We start from the raw sequence: 15,093 nt of genomic DNA, 5'->3' as shown, positions 1-15,093 counted from the left end.
GAGAAAACCTTTCCTGTACAGACCCTGGCACCTGGAATAGCCATCTTATCTCTCTCCACTCAATCAGTTCCACTCCTTGAATCTGTCCTGCAAGTATTTTATTATAGTCCTCTCACATACATGTAATATCTTCCTGACACTGCTATTTTGTTAGCGGGCTGAACAGACCCAGTACACAGTTCTACTTATAGTTATTGTTTTACTTTAAGGTATAGAATATTTTATGTTAGGTTGGGATGAAAGATGCAAAAAAAACCCCAACATTTGGAATCCTCCAAATACTTCCTGCATGTGCAAGCTGAGAAGAAGAAAGAGCATCCCAAACTGGTGAAGTTTTGGAAAGAGAAGAGCAGTAGTTCCACTGTTTTCTCCTCACATCAAGAATGACATAGCCCATGAAGGGCTCCTCCATGCTTGTTTTCTGCATCTGGTATCCTCAAAAAAAAAAAAGCAAAGAAGGGTAGAGACAGAGACTAGTTGTGCTCTGCACCAAGCTCTCCATGTGATAGCACAGAAACCTGAATGCAGTTGCCACTAGCTCTTTGGAAGGAAGGGATTACCCTCTGAGTGCATGAGAAAAACCTAATGCATTATGTGTACAAAGTGAAAGAAGTCGTTCAAGATATTCAGAAAATTCCTGAGTCCACCTAATTATACCATGGGTTTGGGACAGACAGGTGTTGCAAGCCTTGTTTGGTGTCCAGTTCAGAACCTGCAAACTCCTTTGACTGGAAAGCTGTGGAAAAACTGTATGAGTACAGTAAAAGCCCTGCTGTCCGGCACAAGTGGGGAATGGGAGGTCCTGGGTATCTAAAAATTCTGGTTACCTGAGGCTGGCTGTTTTAACTCGGACGCAGAGTCAGGGGGCCTCCCCCCCCCCCCCCCACTCCACATCTGGCTGCTCAGCTGGAATTCTGGTTAATAGAATATTCCAGGTAGTAAAATGCCTGATACTGTATAATCTTACAGGGTTTCTTTCATAGGGTTTCCTCCTCTACTGCTATGTTCATGGAAATAAGAACTTTTTTTATATTACTGATGTTCTTGCCCTTAATATAATTGAATAGTCTCTTGTTCTCTGGTATTATAGAACAGAAGGCAAGTAGAATTAGATGATTCTCTGCTTGTTTCACATACAATGAAACAGAGTCATTTTGATTTCCCTGTAAATTTGTATTGCCATGGATACTAAAAAAAGTAGTCTTCAAAGTATTCTGGTAGGTGCATAGAAATATCCTGGGATTAAAGCTTTCTAAGGACAGGAATGTATAATAGATTCAGACCACCTGTCAAAATAATGTTGCTGTATTGTTGGCAGGACAGAAAACTTGGTAACAGATAACATTATGAAATCAACATCAATGGTCCCACGCCACCAAAGGCTCCTTTTCTTTTAGAGCTAGATGCATCTGTATTCCACACAGATGTATTATTATTGAAGAGATCCCCTAATGTAACCTTTCTGCTAGGTATATAAAATTGTCCATGATCACAATCATTGACAGAGAGAAAGGAATGTACATTAACTTTAAATATAGTCCTTTTTTTTAACAGCCAGACTTACCTACTGTTAAAATTGTGTTTCCAGTAACAGCTTAGTGTCCAATGTATAGATCAAGTATAGTACCTTCTAGTGAGTAGCAGGGTGCTGTAAGAAGAGCAAGATATTGGAAGTAAGGCACTGAAGGACTGCTATCACAAGACAATGCAGTATTGCTCCCTATAGACCAAGATGTAAAGAATGTTTTAAAAGCCTTGGCATATGTCTCCATCTCATAAATCTGTTCCATTATGTAAAGACAGAAACTGTATGATACTGCAGTAAATACAGTATGGGGGGCGGGGAGGCAAAGCAGTGGCCAGGGCAGTATTCCTGGGCTTTGCCTTTGTGAAAGGGTGAAAAAGCAGCTCTTGCTGAAACAGCATCTCATTGCATTACCCCAATTGGCAGGAAAAGTGATTTTGTGTGCACTGCATGGCTGCCCCTGGCATGGAACTACATAACTATGCCTCTGTGTAGATGTGTAGCTAAAATAGAAATACTGGGCCCATCTTGTATGAAGGCTTAAAAGGTTAAAATCCATGTTGCTTGTTCGGTTTTTTAATTAAAACAGGAAAATACAGGCTGTTTGGCCACAGTAAGACAAATTAATTGCAACACATTGCTGTAAGAAATGGCACTCACTGTCAAGTGTGGAAACCTAATTGATAACCTCTGAAGATCATCCTAATTAAGCAAAGGCTACATAATGAATGCAGGACCTTATAATACATTCTTCACTTAGCTAAGGTAGGGGTTCTCCACGATCAACCCCTTTTATTAACATAGGTCCAATCAAAGTGTAAATAGGTGCCTGTCATTAGTGATTGTAGATCTGTGACTAAACCAGAGAAGCATTGAGGGGAATGAAGCATCTGAAGAAATGAACAACCAGCGAGAAGTTAAATATCCTGTGGACCAGCCAACATCCATCCTTCCAGGAGTATTATTTATTTATTTATTTTCTGCATTCCCATTGTATGATCTGAATGCTAGTTAAACTTACGGCAAATTAAAAAAAAAAAAAAAAGATTCTCTTGAGAAGAGATGGGTGTGCTTTCTCTTACCTTATTGTATCTGAATATAATATACATCACGTTTTTGAATGTCATAATGAAGAAAAAAAGATTTTCCAGGGCTATGGTTGCAGAGAAGAGGGACAGAGCCTGATCTCAGTTAACTCTCCCCTTTTCTGCTTAACTAAAACTGCCTTGTTGCTGATGACTGGTCTCCATGGGTGGACCTATGATTCTGAAAAAAAAGATAAAGAGCTGTGAAATAGGAGAGGAGGCCAGGAGCACTAGCAGGCTGCAAAATTGCTCTAAGCCAGGTAAGCTTGGGTAGTGATGGAAAGATGGCTGTTAACACCTCTGGAGTGTGAGACATTAAGACAATGAACCATTAAGTCAAAGGAATATTATTAGCTCCATAGCTGCCGCACTGTGGAGCTGGAATTGAAGCAGACTGGTCCTATAATGGGTAGAAAATCAGCATTCCTGCTTAAAACATGCACCCCAGGTTTGAAAGGGCTGATTTTTGGGGGGCAGAAGGTACACGTTACATGTGAGAAAATACGGTAAGTCCAGGGTCCTGCCTGACAAAGTTAATTCCTTTTGTCTTAATTTTGGCATAAAGTAATTCCCTTCATGATACGCAAAAGGCCATCCTGGCACTTGCACACCACTCTTCCTCAAACGTGTTGCCAATGCTTCCTATATCCACCAAGGAAAATAACAGAACTATTCCACAATGATTGGGAAAAACAAGTGTTACCATGAAACATTGTGCCACAATATGATATTCCCCATTATTACTTTGATGTTAGGACCTAGATGTCCCAGCCAGTCTCAGGACCCATCTTTCTAAGTACTGTTAAATTGTATGAGATACTATCAGCCCCAAAGAGTTTGTAATATGAGGGCAAGAAAGAAAACACCAATATTCACACAAAGTCACAGGTTGGTTCACTTACAAAGAAAAAAATATGACAGTGATTATTCTGGGACTGAACTGCAGTTCTGCTCTGAAGCGTGACTGTATAAATCTGCACCTTCTTACTCAATAAATACTTTCCCTAGGTCAGTGGTTCCTAAACTGTGGGTCGCAACCCCAAATGGGGTCACAACATCAGCATCTAGGGGCACGATAAATGTGCCCCCTGAGATTTCTGTGCCCACAGCGGGGTGCAGGGATGCAGCTGGGCTGTACAAGCTCTGGGCAGGAGCTGCCTCTGCGATCCAGCTGGTGGGACCCGTTGTGGGACAGTGTTGCACCACCATGGCCACCCAGGTGAGGGATGGCAGCAGTAGTGATGTGGAGTTACGCCCACACTGCTGGTGGATGAGGAAGGGGCACCTCAGTTTGGCAGTCATGCTGATGTGGCATGGCACAGCCCAGCCCAGCCCAGCACTCCCTCCCTCCCACACTGGATCCTGTCCACTAGTTTGCAGACCCCTGGGGAGCTCCAAACCTGCAGTGGGCAGCCCACATCCTCCCTTGCCAAGGGCTCCACTCTGGCAGCACTGCCTGCAGGGGAAGGGATGGGGCAAGAATGGGGAAGCCAGGATTTGAACTCTGTACCAGCTGCAGCAGCCATCACCTCCCGCAGGTGGCAGCCAGGGCTTGGGTGCTGCTGGGAGAGCAGGGAGATGTGGGTCCTGGCCCTGGAGAACCTGGGGGGTGTGGGGGGCTGTGGGTGGGGAATGAGGGGCACCAGCAGGGGAGGGGGTTGTGGGTGAGAAGTGAAGGGCACCAGGGATTTTGGGGGGCTGTGGGTTGGGAGTGAGGAAATGGAGTCATAAAAGGACCTAGTAAAAGGCTGACACGCCTCTTATGGCCTACTTAAGTCTTCGAAGTAAGGCTAAGGGGAGACATGACACAAGGGACTTGTCCAAACTCTGTGCACAAGCATGTTACTTCCTCTGAATATATTAAGAAAGCCATCGTTTTTAGGCCAGAAGGAACAACGGAAACAGTATAATCTGACTTCCTGCATTCCACAGTTTGTAATGTTTAGTCACTGTTTTGTGCATATAATCCAATAACCTGAGTGTATCTATCTAGCATATCTAGCATTGTATTTCTCTCTTGCAAAAAAAAACCCCATATATTTCACAGGAACTGTGCTCCAGGAAGAACCCAACCTTATTTTCAAATCACAGATTGGTGTGTCATAGATGGGTAACCTGGGGAAGGGTAGGGAGCAAGGAATAATTTTATTTCTAAACTGAACAAATTTAATCTGGAAACCATTGAGATACAACAAAAGTTTGGAATCTCTTGGTGGCATTCTCAAATAGTGATTTAGCATAATAGAACTATAATTCATTAGCAAATGATGGCTGGAAAGGTTTATGTAGAACAGGGGGATAATAAGTTGCTGATTAAAAATATATATTTATATAATATTTACCACTTTAATTTTAGTATGTTTATAAACCCTGATTATTGAAGAATAAAATCTAAAAAAAACAAAACGAAACAAAAAACAAATAGAGATTAATGCAATATTTTATATGCAAGAATGGGGGTAATGGAAAGTGGTAATTCTATAACTGACTATTTAACTTTAAAACCTCAAGAAAATGAATGTAGGTGCCTATATCCCTTTGACATCTGTGGTACTTAAACGTTTTAAACCCTTTGAAGTTCTGTGGCTTATTGGCTCCAAATTTTGCTGTTCTTTGGTTTAAGCAATTCCCAATACTATTCTCAAGTTTTCATATGTCTACTGAATGTAATCATCCTGTGCTTTGATTGACTGATGATGACTATCAACCAGACCAGGTACTGAGGTTTTTGGGATGTTTATTTCTTAATACAGCGTATATTATGCTGTGTTGGGACGCCCGCCTGAGAATTTTCATTTGTTTAAAAAACTATTTGAAAGCAACATATAGTCTTAGAGTCTTATGTCTAAAAGTGGAGGTAAGAAACAGCAACATTGTCAGGTGTAGCAAAAAAGTTAGGGCAACCAGACCACAAAAACTTCTGAAAAGTAAATTGTTTTTGAGATCCCTAATTCATTTCTATCATTGGAAGTGGGATTTTTGCTGTTGATTTCAACTGGAAAAAGTTTGGGGGCTTCTTTTCAGCTTACTTCCCCCCTGAAAAAATCACGGATCTCATCAACATGGTTACCAGCAATTCGGAGGTTTGTTATTCTTTTGCTTATTTGTAAGGACAGGATGAGAGGCTAACATAACATACTACTACTACTACTACTACTACTACTACTAGTTCTTGAAGCATTATGCATGGGTTCCAAATGCTGGCTTTTTTTCCAGCTTTCAAGATTTCAGTCAAACCTAAACTGGCCAAAGTTCCTAGTTGCCTTTAGGTGTGACTTGACTGGACAGTTTTACTTCACTAGAGGAAGACAAAACAAACCAGTGAATAAAGTTCGATCCATCTAAACCATTCGTGTGGTTTCTATTATTGTAACATCTCAGCTCCTCATGATCTTCAGCATATCTTCATAACACCCCTACCAGTAAAGAAGTATTATCATATCACATGCTGGGATGGGATGGGCTCCACCTTTCCCCTAAAGGTAAGCGTGTGTTCTCTTCCAGGTTGGTGAACCTCCTTTGGCGGGCTTTAAACTAGGCTCGTCGGGGGAGGGGGAAGATGAGGGCGGAGGAGATGATGAACTACCAGGCCCAGCAACAGCCAGCGAGCCCAGACCAATGGTCAAAAGGGAGAAACAGGTAAGTGATGGGGGACGGGGCATTGCTGAGACTAGGGGGTCAGTGGGCACAACCGTTGGAGGCCTCAAATGCCTCTACACGAATGCTCGAAGTATGGGGAAGAAGCAGGAGGAACTCGCCCTCCTCCTAGCTGTCACCAGCCCTGACATAGTAGGGATCACAGAAACGTGGTGGGACTCATCGCATGACTGGGCGGTGAGTGTCAAGGGCTATAGGCTATACAGGAGGGACAGGATAGGAAGGAAAGGTGGAGGAGTAGCACTCTACATCAAGGAGGAATATACTTCCTCGTTAATTAGCAAGGGGGTAGAGGGGGGGCACTCTGAGGTGCTCTGGGTTAGAGTAAAAGGCAGTCCAGGGGAGAGAGACTTAACGGTGGGAGTCTACTATAGACCTCCCAACCAGGGAGAAGAGCTCGACCAGGAATTCTTAGGTCAGCTCACAGAGGCAGTGAGGGCTAAGGATGTGGTCATCATGGGGGACCTGAACTTCCCAGACATCTGCTGGGAGGAGCAGTCAGCCAAGTCTGATCGCTCACGTCGGTTCTTAGCCAGAGTGTAGGACCTCCATCTAACCCAGGAGGTGCACAGTCCCACCAGGGGAGACGCCTTGTTCGACCTGGTGCTGGCCACGGGTGATGACCTGGTGAGGGGGCTGCGGGTGATGGGCCACCTGGGAGACAGCGATCATCGCTTGCTGGAATTCACCATCCAGCGTAAGGTGGCAAAGGGCTGCAGCAAGGCAACAGCCCTAGACTTTAGGAGGGCTGACTTCAACAAGCTAAGGAGGATCGTTGGGGAAGCGCTGAGGACCCAGAGGGGAAGGGAATCAGATGTCGAAGGGGAGTGGTTGCTCCTTAAGGAGACGATCCTCCATGCCCAAAGGGAGGTAATCCCAACAAGGGTCAAAGGGAGCAGGAGGGCACATAAACCCCCATGGCTCACTAAGAGCATCCGGGAATGTCTCCTTGCTAAAAGGGAGGCATATACCCAATGGAGAGATGGGGTCATCACCAAGAAGGACTATGTTACAGTCGCCCAAGGATGTAGGGGGGCAGTCAGGAGGGCCAAGGCAGAGATGGAGATAGGACTAGCTTCCCAGATTAAGGACAATAAGAAGTCCTTCTTCAAACACATAGGGGGTAAAAAGAGGGTCCCGGGTAATGTGGGGCCCCTGCAGGACACGATGGGCAACTTAGTCATCACGCCAGATGATAAAGCTAACATATTTAATGATTTCTTTGCCTCTGTCTTCCTAAATAGGGACCAGTTCAGCCACCTCCCTGCTGGGCCCCCCTCGGGCCCCGGGAGAGACACGCCTGGGCCAGGGGTTAGCGAGGAGTTAGTTAGGGTACTTCTGGAGAGGCTGGACGTGTTCAAGTCCGCTGGTCCGGACGATCTTCACCCTAGGGTTCTCCAGGAACTGGCCGAGGTCATTGCGGGACCCCTGGCGCGGCTCTATGAGCACTCGTGGTGCTCTGGCGAGGTGCCGGAGGACTGGAAGAGGGCCAATGTGGTCCCTATCTTCAAAAAGGGAAAAAAAGAGGACCCGGGAAATTACAGGCCAGTTAGTCTTACCTCAATCCCGGGTAAGCTCTTTGAAAAAATTATCCTGGCACACATCCAGGAGGGCCTTGCGGGGGAATGCATGCTCAGGGGCAACCAACATGGGTTCATCAGTGGCAGGTCTTGTCAGACCAACCTGGTGGCCTTTTACGATCAGGTCACCAAATCATTAGACGCAGGGGTTGCTGTGGATGTAGTCTTTCTGGACTTCCGGAAGGCTTTCGACACTGTCTCTCACCCTGTCCTCATCAAAAAGCTGGGAGACTGTGGTGTCGATGCCCACACAGTCAAATGGGTCGCCAACTGGTTGGAGGGCTGCACCCAGAGGGTGGTAGTGGATGGGTTCTTCTCGACCTGGAAGGACGTGGGCAGTGGGGTTCCGCAGGGCTCGGTCCTCGGGCCCGCACTGTTCAACATCTTCATCAGTGACTTGGATGACGGGGTAGAAAGCACCCTGTTCAAGTTTGCTGATGACACTAAGATGTGGGGGGATGTGGGTGCACTAGAAGGGTGCAATAGGCTACAAGCTGACCTTGACAGGTTGCAACGGTGGGCGGATGAGAATAGGATGGGGTTTAACACTGATAAGTGCAAGGTGTTGCACATTGGGAGGAAGAACCAGCACCACACTTACAGGTTGGGGAACTCCCCTCTTGCCAGCACGGAGACAGAAAAGGATCTTGGAGTTGTCATTGACTCCACGATGAACATGGGCCGGCAGTGTGGGGAGGCAGTCAAGAAGGCCAACCGTACCCTGTCATGCATCCACAGATGCATCTCGAGCAGGTCCAGGGAGGTGATCCTCCCCCTCTATGCGGCACTGGTCAGGCCGCAGCTGGAGTACTGCGTCCAGTTCTGGGCGCCACACTTCAAGAGGGACGTGGACGATATGGAAAGAGTTCAGAGGAGGGCCACTCGTATGATCAGGGGTCAGCAGGGCAGGCCTTATGAGGAGAGGCTACGGGACCTGAACCTGTTTAGCCTCCACAAGAGAAGGTTAAGGGGGGACCTTGTGGCCTGCTACAAACTGGTCAGGGGGGATCAGCAGGTATTGGGGGAGTCCCTGTTCCCCCGTGCGCTGCCAGGAGTGACCAGGAATAACGGTCACAAGCTGGCGGAGGGTAAGTTTAGATTAGATATTAGGAGGCGCTACTTCACAGTCAGGGCGGCTAGGGCCTGGAACCAGCTTCCAGGGGAAGTGGTGCAGGCTCCTAGCCTGGGGATTTTTAAAAGGAAGTCAGATGAGCACCTTGCCGGGGTCATCTGACCCCGGTGCTCTTTCCTGCCAAGGCAGGGGGTCGGACTAGATGATCTACCTAGGTCCCTTCCGACTCTAGCTACTATGAAACTATGAAACTATAATTTTTAATGTGGCTTCTACCTGGCTCATACTTTGTTACACCCTTTCACTTCTCAGGTTAGGGACAGACATTACACATAAACCAGTTTAAATGATCATAAACTGATTTAAACCTGTAACAGAATATAAGTTCAGTGCACATAAACCAGTCAAAATGGCTGAAACTGGTTTAAGATCAACTTGGTTGAATACAGTATCAGTTGATTTGGGTCAACGACTCCTTTAAAATTACCAGCATCATAAAGCAAGGTATAATATCATACACATTCAGTATTTCTCTTGAGCTTTATTGTGGCCTCTGGAAGATTATTCCTTTCAGTTGGATCATAGAAAAAAACAATATTCATATACGATTCTTAGAAAGTGTGCAAAAGACATCTTCTACCAAGTAGAAACCACACACATCATTCTTCTTGGGATGTGGCAAAATCTGTTCCTGCTGTACTATGAAGCTCCTGAATCTCAATTTGGGGTAAAGAGACAAAGAAGCACAATAATACTTCTAGTCACAAGAGTGGCTCATACATATTAATGATAGAGGTGGCTGATTTTTCTTCTTTTTTTTGCCTAATATTTTTCCAGTTGGAAAAGATGGCTTTGTCCAAAGTGATTCATAGATTTATAGATTGTAAGGGGATGGAAAAGATCTTGCAAGATAATCGGGTCCAGCTCCCGTGCACTAGACAGGAAAGACAACTAGGGTCAGGTGACCCCAGCAAGGTGATCATCCAGTCTCCTCTTGAAGACTTCCAGGGTAGGTGATTGCACCGCCTCTGGAGGGAGTTTATTCCACAGTCTGGACACCCTGACTGTGAAGAAGTTTTTCCTACCGTTGAGCCTGAATTGGTCTTCTAGGAGTTTGTGAATATTAGTCCTGGCTTTCCCCAAGGGTGACCTGGTGAACAGCCTTGATGTCCGCCCCGATATAGTGGTAAGCTGCTACCAACTCCCCTGTTAGCCTTCTCTTTTTTAGGCTGGAGAGTCCCAGATCCCTCAGCCTTTCCTCGTATGGCTTGCCTTGCAAGTCACTAATCATACGGGTGGCTCTTCTCTGGACTCTCTCAAGCTTTTCCACATCCTTGTTCAAGTGCAGTGCCCAGGACTGGATGCAGTACTCCAGCCATGGTGTTAGTATTCCAGCTGAGAAAAGTGAAAGAATTGCTTTCTTCGTTTTGCTTGAGATGGATTGGTTGATGCATGCCAGAGTTTTGTTTGCCCTGCTGGCTACAGCATCACACTGACGGCTAACGTTCATACTATGGTCTATTATTATCTCTAGGTCCTTTTCAGTCGTGGTGCTAGTCAGTGTGGCGCCACTGAGCCTTTAAGTATGTTGGGTGTTATTTGTCTTCAGATGCAGCACTTTACACTTCTCAATGTTAAACTTAATCTGGTTCCAATTTGCCTAACTTGCCATCCTGTCTAGGTCCACCTGTATCTGCAGCCTCTCTTCAAGCGTGACCATGCTCCCCCATAACTCGGTGTCATCCACGAACTTAGCCAGTGAGCTCTTCACCCCCATATCCAAATCATTGACAAAGATGTTGAAAAGGACTGGACCAACCATGGACCCCTGAGGGACACCACTGGCTACTTCTCATCAGGATGACACAGATCCTTTCATTAGAACTCTTTAGGTCTTACCCCAGAGCCAACTTCCTACCCACCTGAGTGTTGAACAGTTAAGCCCACAATCCTCCAATTTTCCCATGAGAATATCATGGGATACCAGATAAAAGGCCTTTTGGAAGTCTAAGTATACACTGATTTTCTTTATGACAAAATGTGAGAGAAAATCTTGAAAATCCTGAACTTTTTTTTAATTTCAATCAACATTTCAGAACATCCTTTCTCTTTCATTTAAAATGCCTTTTCTTTTTGGTTTCATGATTTTGGTTTTATATTTTAGGATCTGGCAAGTCTTCCATTCTTTATATATTTAAGGGTAAGGGCGTTATGAAGATAAATATGTTGAAGATTATGAGGAGCTGAGATGTTACGATAATACATATATGTGTGTTCTGACAGGCCCCTGCCCGGCTTACCTTGGCATGGCATCCCAAGTGTCCAGGCCATGACTGGTGCAGTGATGCTCTGTGGCTGGAGGGCCTGTCCCCATTTGCCTGTCGCAGTTCGTATGTATATACAAGGGCATTTCGGAAACTAACAACAAAATGGCTGCCAATGCTGTATGTCTGTGACAAAATGGAAATGTACAGAGCGTTCCCTCCTTGGTTTAGATTATAAGCTCCTATCTCTTATGTTCAGATCTGATTTCAACTTCAAGTGGCATGTGCAAGGCTCTTATGTATCAAGTTATTAAACATGATTATACTCCACCTCTTGCAGCCATTAAAGATGGATTGAGATTTCCTACATGCTTCTATCTTTAGGTGGAAAGAGCCTTAAGTGACTAAATTAGCACAACTGGACATGATTAGAAACATTCCAGAAAGGCCACCTAACTTCTGTTGCAACCCGTTTCTGTTCGGGAAGCACCTGAATGCCACAAGGACCCCTGATTTCTTAGATGGAGAAAACTGATATGGGGTGACATGGGAAGGAGGACAGTTTATGCATCTTTTGTTAAAATATCCTTGGGGTTGAAACACTTGCCCATAAGGTAAGAAACTGGATTCTAAACCCTATTCACTTCTGCACCCTAAAAGCATTTGAATTCCCATCTCCCACTCCCCCAAAAGAGATTTCATCTGTTTCTGATGAAGTTGGGTTACCGGATAGAAAAGAAGGTAAAAGTCTCTGGAGCGAGAAGGGCAGCATGCCAGGTGGATCCACTCATGGAAAGGGACCTGGTCAATGACTACTTAATGTTACTGTAGCATCCCTAGTCCTTCCTGGAAAGAAAACACAGAAACATAACTCATATCTTACAACTTGGCCATCCTTCCATCCTCTTGTATAACTAAAAAGACACTGAGACTCAACAGCCTCCTCTTTATCACAGACATTCATAGAAACCTATTTTCTTTGTCAGTCCTCCTGGCCTAAACAGCACAATGTGGGAGGTAAAGGGAGGGAACTGACCTGCCAAAATGTTTAGGCACTAAGTACTAATGAGTCTCCCTTGTCTCTAATTATAGTTCAAACAGAAAATTAGTCCTCCTTTCTTTCTTTCTGGCCCTTGGAGGGATGGGGAATATGCTAAAGCAGTCACATAGTACCCTAATTACTTAGCACAAATCTCTTAAATACGTTTATGCTCATTAATGTGCCACATGGGAATTGTGTATTAAACCAGCAATGACCTCTTTGTTAAGCAAAGGCTTCAAAGCATGTTACTAAAAGGGTCCTTGTTCACTCAGGTCTGTACTTCTATTACAGTATAATTGAGCCCAGCCAATTTTGTTTCTGAAATTCAGAACACATCCTGCCGAGACTGTTCCATTGGAGACTATTTTGTGCTGTTTTCCCCTTCTGTTTCAGAGCTGTTCTAACTCCGGATAGGTTTACACTGCAATCAGAGGTGTGATTGTTGCACATGGAGGCATACCTACACAAGCTTGAATACAGCTAGCTTGGGACACGATAGCAGTGAAGACACAAAAGAACAGAGTAGCAGGCAAGGGTTTCAGATGAACTTGCATAGCCTATGCAACTCTAATGCTCTTGGTGCCTATCTAAATTAAAACTAGCTTCCGTCACACCTGCTTATTGCAATGATGGCACTCTCTCAGCTTCAGCACTACTCCTAGCAGGTCATTCCAGTATCTAAGAACAGGCAAGAGTGCCCCTGTGACGTTCCAGGCCAGAAACTGTAGAGGGAATGATATGGGGGCATTATGTCATCCCTGTGCCACTCTGAGAATCATCTTCATAGAATCATAGAGTCAAAGAAAATTAGGATTGGAAGGGACCTCAGGAGGTCATCCAGTCCAAACCCCTGCTCAAAGTAGGACCATCCCCAGATATATCATCCAAGCCAAGGCTTTGTCTTGCTGGGCCTTAAAAACTTCTAAGGGGAAAGATTCCACCACCCCGCTGAGTAGCCTGTTCCAGAGCTTTACTATGCTCCTTGTGAGAGAGTTTTTCCTAATATCTAACCTCAACTTCCCCTGCTGCAATTTGAGACCATTACACCTTGTTTTGTCTGCCACCACTGAGAACAGTCCAGCTTCATCCTCTTTGTAACCACCCTTCAGGTAGTTGAAGGCTGCTATTAAATCCCCCCTCAGTCTTCGTTTCTTTAGAATAAATAAACCCAGTTCAGAGACTTAATAGATTTAATAGATTTTGGGGGTCAGAAGTGATCTCTGTAGGTCATCAAGCCTGACCCCCTGCCCTAGGCAGGAAAGAGTGCTGGGGTCAGATGACCCCAGCCAGGTGTTTGTCGAGTCTTCTCTTAAAGACCTCCAAGGAAGGAGTGAGCACTACCTCTCTTGGGAGCCCATTCTAGATTCTGGTAACCCCTACCATGGATAAGTTATTCCTGATATCGAGTCTAAATCTGCTCTATGTCAGTTTGTGGATGCTGTTTCTAGTTACCCCAAGGGGTGCCCTGGTAAACAGAGTATCTCCTATTCCTTGCTGACCTGACTGATGAGTTTGTAGACAGCCATTAGATCATTGCTCAGCTTCTCTTGTGGAGGCTGAAGAGATCCAGCTCCCTCAATCTCTCCTCATAGGACCTTATTTGCAGGTCCCTAACCATACAAGTGTCCCTCCTCTGGACCCTCTCAAGGTTATTTGTATCCCTCTTAAAGTGTGGTGCCCAAAACTTTATTCAGTATTCCAGCTGCAGCCTTACCAATGCCACATAGAGGGTGAGTTCCCTCACCCTCTCCTCATAAGTCAGGTGTCCAATCCATTAAAACATTTCCATTGTCCTCTGCAAGTCTCTCTCCAAATTGTCTACATATTTGCTGTAGTTGGAGGCCCAAAACTGATCACAGTACTCCAAATGTGGCCTCACCAGTGCTGAATAGGGGGGAACAGTTCCTTGACCTGTTAGCAACCCTCTTGCTAATATAGTCTGGGATGCTGTTAGCCTTCTTCACAACAAGGGAACACTGTTGACTCATATTCAGATCATTGTTCACTTTAACCACTGAGCCAGGTCCTTTTCTGCAGAGTTGCTGCCCAGTCAGTCAGCCCCCAGCCTGTACACTGGTACACGGGACTGTTTCATCCTATGTACAGGATTTTGTGCTTGTCCTTATTGAACTTCATGAGATTTCTTCTAATTCAGTCATCAAATTTATCTAGGTCTCACTGAATCCTAGCCCTACCCTCTATCATATCTACTACTCCACCCAGCTGGATGTCATCTGCAAACTTGTTGGGGACAACTTCCTGGGTGCCTTCCAGATCACTGATGAAGCTATTGAACAAAACCAACCCCAGGAACAACCCCTAGGGCACTCCACTTAATATCAGCCAACAACTAGACATTGATTACTACCCTTTGAGTCTAATGATCCAGCAAATTTTCTATCCACCTTAGAATCCATTCACCCAACCTATTCTTCCTCACCTTGCTTGCAAGAATGGTGTCAGAGACTGTATCAAGGTTTTGCTAAAGTCAAGGTATATCATGTCCACTGCTCTCCCCACATCCACAGAGCCAGTCAATTTGTAATAGAAGGCAATCAGGCTGGTCAGGCATGACTTGCTGTGACAGGAGTATCTCTACTGGAGTCTCTGTATTGGTGACTCCGCCCTCCTGTTATGGGCCAACCACCTGCTTACTCTCCTGCCACGCCTTGATCTTACTTGATTAATTAATTGAGGTAATTAGCGGGAGGCTGCCCACGTTATGCACCCTGGTGGCCGGGGGCGCAGTCTGCAGCTCCTTTTTCCTCCCCTATACCGCAGCCCAAGCATTGCAGATGGTCCTGACATGGTTTTAACCTGGACCTTGCTGTAATTTGGCCCTCTTTGTGACTTCCCTGGGCTTCCACT

This window comes from Crocodylus siamensis, chromosome 2 (assembly GCF_052110815.1).
Source record: "Crocodylus siamensis isolate JL-2025a chromosome 2, ASM5211081v1, whole genome shotgun sequence".
NCBI lineage: Eukaryota > Metazoa > Chordata > Crocodylia > Crocodylidae > Crocodylus > Crocodylus siamensis.
Note: the sequence above shows the minus strand (reverse complement) of the source record.